Source organism: Eulemur rufifrons, chromosome 24 (assembly GCF_041146395.1).
Source record: "Eulemur rufifrons isolate Redbay chromosome 24, OSU_ERuf_1, whole genome shotgun sequence".
In the NCBI taxonomy this organism is placed as follows: domain Eukaryota; kingdom Metazoa; phylum Chordata; class Mammalia; order Primates; family Lemuridae; genus Eulemur; species Eulemur rufifrons.
Genome location: NC_091006.1, coordinates 23,479,874 through 23,487,381, shown reverse-complemented (window position 1 = coordinate 23,487,381; position 7,508 = coordinate 23,479,874).

Sequence of the window (7,508 nt, the reverse complement as noted above, 5' to 3'; positions counted from 1 at the left end):
CCCTTAGCATCAATGATGGAAATTCTGCCATCATTCATCCATGAACTGGCCACAAATCAAGGCCAGCCTAATGAGCCACTTGGCACGTGAGCAAGGAAATTGCCTTCTTCCTTGGTCATTTCCAGGGATTAAAGGTTTCTCAAACATTTACATATTCATTCCTTGGTATTAAAGTCAATGATCCCAGTTAAAATTATGGGAGGGATAGCAAGATGACCCAACAGTACTCAATATAATTCAGTACATTAATTTTATAGGGATTGTTTCCCAACCTTACAGCTGACAGATTGGAGGTCACTATATGACCAGGGAAAGGCACTCATAGGGAAATAAAATAGAGCAGCACAGCGACCAAAGGCAATCAGAGCCCTGATGGGGGCCCAAGACAAATGTCCTTTGGAAGGACCAGCTCTGCAAGTAACCTACTGTTATCCCTCTTTTTGTGTTTTTTTTAATTAAAGTCTTTGCTATGTGTCCTTAACTCTCAGATTAGAGTGTTTATTTTATCCACTTCACATTATGTCATCGTAACTTTCTGAGAAAAAACAAAAAAAACTTGTCATTTACTTTTAACTATTAGATTTCTGAAGCAAATATATTCCATTAAAATCAATTAGCTATTACTCCAGTAAATTTGGGTAACAACATTCCTGTTACTGACACTTTTGATCATTGTATTGATGGGATGGTTTCAATTAAACCTGTCAATCAAATTTCCATTTTATTTTGTAATCTAATAGTGGTTTATGGGTATAGGGTCCACTAAAGCACTGTTTTCCAAAGTGTTTTTCTCGAAGCATTGATCTCACCAGATGTCCCCCAAAATGAATATTCATCTTAAAAATATCTCTCTTGGAAATTTTCAATACACATACATATGGTAACATTCTTGGAAATGCCAGTTTAAAAAATCATGTTAGTTTCCCAAACTAAATGACCGTAGAACAATCCCAACTCCATCTAAAACAGCTGATAAAACTGATGTATTCCTGATCACGGTATGCTATATAAAATATAATAGACACAGTAGATACCACACTCATGTAGAGTTTACATACCAATTGTGGGAAGATTTCATAGAAAAGAAAAACAGAGAGCTAAATTCAACTCCATTATTCTGTTAATTACCTGAGCGAAGGACCTACATGTCCCCTATATAATTTTTCAAATTTTATTCATTCATTACCAAACTGGATAATTATACATTACTTAATGACAGGGATATGTTTTGAGAAATGAGTTGTTAGATGATTTAGTCATTGTGGGATCATAGAATGCACTCACACAAACCTAGGTGGTATAGTCTGCTACACACCTAGGTTACATGGCATAGCCTATTACTTCTAGTACAGCATCTGTATAGCATCTTACTGTACTCAATACTGTAGGCAATTATAACAGAAACATATATACACATAGAAAAAGTACAGTAAAAATATGGTAAGACATACACCTGTATATAGGGCACTTACTATGAATGGGGCTTGTAGGATTGGAAGATGCTCTGGGTAAGTAAGTCAGTGAGTGAATGGGAAGGCCTAGCATATTACTGTACACAACTATATACTGTATACGTAATTCCACTGCCCCCACTGCTATTCAACATAGTGCTGGAAGTCCTTGTGAGAGCAATTGGGCAAGAGAGCAGAATCAAGGGTGTCCAAATGGGGACAGAAGAGATCAAACTCTCACTCTTTGCTAATGGTATGATATTATATCTAGAAAGCCCCAAGGATTCAACCAAGAGACTCCTGGAACTGATAAATGAATTCAGTAAAGTCTCAAGATACAAAATCGATACACGCAAATCAGAGGCATTCATATATGCCAATAACAGTCAAACTGAGAATCAAATCAAAGACTCAATATCCTTCACAATAGCAACAAAGAAAATAAAGTACCTAGGAATATATTTAACTAAGGAGGTAAAAGACCTCTACAGGGAGAACTACAAAACACTGAGAAAGGAAATTGCAGAGCACGTAAACAGGTGGAAAACCATACCATGCTCGTGGATCGGAAGAATCAACATTGTTAAAATGTCTATACCACCCAAAGTGATCTGCAGATTCAATGAAATCCCTATTAAATTACCAACATCATTTTTCACAGATATAGAAAAAATAATTTTACGCTTTGTATGGAACCAGAGAAGACCCCGTTTAGCAAAAGCAATTTTAGGTAGCAAGAACAAAATGGGAAGTAATTATTTACCAGACTTCAAACTATACTACAAGGCTGTGGTTATTAAATCAGCTTGGTATTGGCACAAGAACAGGGACACAGACCAGTGGAACAGAACTGAGAATCCAGATATAAAACCATCCTCACTTATAGCCATCTAATCTTTGATAAAGCAGACAAAAACATACACTGGGGAAAAGAATCCTTTTCAATAAATGGTGCTGAGAAAACTGGATAGACCACATGTAGAAGACTGAAACAAGACCCACACCTTTCACCGCTCACAAAAATCAAATCACGGTGGATAATAGACTTAAACTTAAGGTGTGAAACTATTAGAATTCTAGAAGAAAATGTGGGAAAAACTCTTACAGACATTGGCCTAGGCAAAGAATTTATGAGGAAGACCCCAAAGGCAATCACAGCAACAACAAAAATAAATAAATGGGACCTGATTAAATTAAAAAGCTTCTTCATAGCCAGAGACACTGTCACGAGAGCAAACAGACAACCTACAGAATGGGAAAAAATTTTTGCAGGCTACCCATCTGATACAGGACTGATAACTAGAATCTATTTAGAACTCAGGAAAATCAGCAAGAAAAAAATCAAACAACCCTATCAAAAAGTGAGCAAAAGACAGGAATAGAAATTTTTCAAAAGAAGACAGAAGAATGGCCAAGAAACATATGAAAAAATGCTCAACATCTCTAATCATCAGGGAAATACAAATCAAAACCACAATGAGATATCACTTAACTCCAGTGAGAATGGCCTTTATCAAAAAGTCCTAAAACAATAAATGTTGGCGTGGATGTGGAGAGACAGGAACACTCATGCACTGCTGGTGGAACTGCAAACTAGTGCAACCTCTGTGGAAAGCTATATGGAGATACTTTAAACAGATACAAGTGGACCTACCATTTGATCCAGCAATCCCATTATTGGGCATCTACCCAAAAGAACAAAAGACATTCTATAAAAAAGACATCTGCACTCGAAAGTTTATAGTAGCACAATTCACAATTGCAAAGATGTGGAAAGAACCCCAGTGTCCATAAATCTATGAGTGGATTAATAAAATGTGGTATATGTATACCATGGAGTACTACTCAGCTATAAGAAACAATGGTGATCTAGCACCTCTTGTATTTTCTTGGATAGAGCTGTAATCCATTCTACTAAGTGAAGTATCCCAAGAATGGAAAAATAACCACCACATGTACTCACCATCAAATTGGTTTCACTGATCATCACCTAAAAGCACATTTAGGAATAACATTAATCAGGTTTTGGGCAGACGTGGGGGATGCAGGGTATGGGTGTATACATATATAATGAGTGTGATGTGCACCATCTAGGGGATGGACACACTTGAAGCTCTGATTCGGGGGTGGGGGGACAACAGCAATATACGTAACCTAAACTTTTGTACCCCCATAGTATGCTGAAATAAAAAAAAAAAAAAGATAGAACAGGGTTACAGAGGGACTTAGGATCATACTGGGGAAATAATGCTTTATATAAATTGAAAATTTTCTTATATTTCCTAATCTCTGTCTTTACAATAGCCCCAGAAATCCTGGAACCCTAAAAATTTATTAAGGTGTGAATTTATTAATGCACTAATGCTAAATTCATAATGACACTCACTCTGGGCTCCAGATGGCATCAAATGTCTCCTCACAGTCTCAAAATAGTCTCTCCATAAGTGTTCAGGAGGAAGAACTATCTCTTTAGATGTTTTCTACAAGCAGAGATTGTGGCTGTCTACTATATTCCAAAAATTGCTTTGTTTATAATAAGAACAGTATGTGTGTTTATTCGTTATTTAATTGAATTGGCTACAGAAGAGCAAAATTTTGATATTTCATTTTGCTGTAACATTGACAATATTAAGAACATTTTATGATATTTTTCCCTGGTTTTCACATATAGCAAAGATTTCTGAAGTATATAAATTTCTACACTAAAATGTCAATTTTCTGATGCCTTAATAATTAATCCTATAGAAAACTGTGTCAGTCATTTACAGTGCAACTACTCTCCCAAATACGGTTGTATTTCAGAACACAATAATGAAGTCAGCCTGTACTCATGAAGTGGCTGTGAAATAAAATGAGATAGAAAAAATAAAACTACATGCACGTAAATATCATCAAAGGAAGATAAAATAGAGATGAAATATATATCAGATGTAAGAAACGCTAACAAAATAAGTTAGCAAAAGAGTGCCCAAGTCAATAATCATCACGTCACTTATTGTAAAAATGTTTTTCTACAATGCTTGAAATGTGCACTTATATGCCCACAGTTCCCTCTTACCCAGTACCACTGTGTGAAAGGTTGTATGAATATATGCTGATTATCAGGACTTAAATAAAAGGAAGCTGTAGCTTGACCGAGAGACCCTGCTTGTTCTCTTCCCATAATTCAAGGATATTCTAGGAGCAGGCCATGCTCTTTAATATGTGACTAGATCAAGGCTGGTGAATTAGTTCCAGATTACAAACACTCTAAGTTTGGGGGCCTTGTTCAGCATCATCCCAGCTTCATGAAAGAGTTCAGAGCATAGGACTTCTGATCCTCCTTTTGCTTTTCTTTGGAACCTCCATTATAGAGTTCACCTAGTTCATATGACAGTCACTCAAATAATTGCCTTAGATCAATAAATATATATGGGGAACATCCAAAGTCACTAGTATTCAAGTATATGGTAGACTATGAGCTCCATAGAGGCAGGAATGTTTGCCTGCTTTGGTAACTAACTTATCCCTAATGTATGACACAATAGCTAGAATAATGCATGTTCTCGAAGACTAATTTTGCAGAGCCCCCATAAGAGCCAGATTACTGTTTGAAGTAAATGGGTGATACTACTGTAGAATGTTTTTCTCTCAGTGGGGGAGAAAGATTCCTAGCATTCCCAGGTGTTCCAGAAATGTGAGGTCTGTCCGGAAAGTATCCAGCCACATAATATTGTATATTACATTAACAATGACCGAATACTTTCCGGAGAGACCGCATATACTTTCCTGCTAAAACAATGTTTTTAAAAGTATTCTGAGTCTATGGTATTTGTGAACTAAATAATTAAATGCTCAGCTGAAAATCAGTATTATTCCTATGATTCTAAAGCAATGGCTGAGAAATTACCATGTGAAAGGGAACACCTTCAGAATTTGAGGATTGACTAGACCATAATATTCCAACTATGGACCCTGACAACCAAAGGAAAACACTGTGGCTAAATAGTTCAGAGAAAATGGCCAATATTACTACATTAGCAACTTGTTCAGCAGTTTTGAAACTCTGCCATCTCTCCTTGAACAGTAGTAGCCAATTATTCCGAGAAATGGAAAATCTCAACTTACTCTGTACAATTTGAATAAGTATTCTAGGGTTCAGAACATTGTTTCTAACTTTCTAAGACATGAAACAATTCTAAGAAACAGGAATAGAGACATAACTACAATGCTGATATTATTTCTTGTTGTATTCTGGCAGTCCTACATTGATTCCTGTAAATACCTCAATATGGTCAGATCTTCACAGCCAAAATGAAGTCATAGTTAATGTTACTTTTAGAGAAACATATGTAAAAGAAAGTATTCTCTCCTAAACTAACTAAGCAATTTTTTTGTTTTGCTATATTTTACCCAAATATCCACCATATTGGTAGTAACTCGTTCCAAGTTAAAACGAGCTTCCTTGAAAAAGAACAATTATCCCCAACTCAATAATTTAATATTCTACATCCCAAACTGTTCACCTATTTTATTGAAATTTAAAACTCTAAAAAAGTTTATTCATAAGAGGTTAATCAATCAATAAGTAAATATTAAATTCATACTGAAGAATATATGCTTCAGCTTAAATGCAACCGGCTCCCATTTTATATTGATTGAAATGTTTCATGTATGGATTTAATTTTTAAGGAAGTGCTTTGAGATATGTAAGAGGTGATCAGTTTTCTAATTTTTAAAAATCAATAGGTGTGATTCTGGAACGAAGAAGACCAACACAGCCTATATTACATGTAGGATCATTTGAAATCCAGGTTCTTAAACTGAAAAAAAAAACATTTAAAGTATGAAAGTATTGTGGCTAGCTATTTTTCATTTTAATAATAGTTTTAAATTCAAATAGGTGATATTAGTTGATTATGAATATAAATTTTTTTAAATTCTATATTTCTTTATAAAAAATGAAAAGATTCATTTTTTAAAACGATACATTTAAAAAAAAAGAATAATACTATACTCATAAAATGAGTTAGAAACTATGGCTTCCTCTCCAATTTTCTGGAAACCTTTGTGCAAATTTTATATTATTTCTTTCTTAAATATATGATAGAATTCATCAGTGGGGAAAAAAAAGATATGAATAGCTTTTCTTTTTTCAAGCTTTATGAATCACAACTCTATTTCCCCCTCTGCATTTCCTTAACTAAGATTGACCCAAAGATGACCCTCCTGCTGTCAAATCCTTCCTTTTAGTCATCATTTTATTGGGTAAAAAGTAGGAGGGAAATAGAATAGCGTGACTCAAGGTACTGATACCCTTTAATTAGTCTCCAGTTGTTTATCTTGGGTCTTCTCTACAACTGACAGGCCGACTCAACCTACTGCCAAGCAAGACTTGACAGGCACAAGGAAAGGTAATGTTACTGAAATGCCCAGAGAGAGTGATCCTTGTCACAGTAATTCAGACATCATCAAAGTTATTTTATAATCTTATTTTCTTTCTTTTAGCCTTTATTATTAAACTTGAATATGTCCTAGCATTGTTTTAATATTAATGTCTAACCCACATCTTAGAGTCTGGAGGGTATTTATGATCGAATTTATTATTAACGTTACTTTAGATTAAAGTCAAGGTTTGATACTGGCTAAACTGTAGAAGACATTGTGAATTCTAAATATGAAGGTACTTAAGACAATGAACCTATTCCTACAGACAAATTTGAAAAGTCAACTTCTCAGAAAGTTGAACCCATAATAATAATCCAAATTGATTCCTTACTTTCAAATTTTATTTCTACATAAAAGTCATAATTTTCTTTGTTATAGTATAATTATTGTTTTAAAACACACCTTTCAAATACTCAGGAGAGCTAAATAGTTCTACCATTTCATAAATTATTTCTTCTTACCAAGAAGTGAAGGCAAATGTAAGTACTATTGGTTTAAAGCTGATACACAAAGTATGGTCATATCCCTGTGATTTCTGTTTATGCTAAAAAGGGAAGAATTAATATCATTTTGCAGAATATTTTCTTGTGTGTGTGTGTTGTATCACTTCGTGTTAATTAAAAAGAAGTC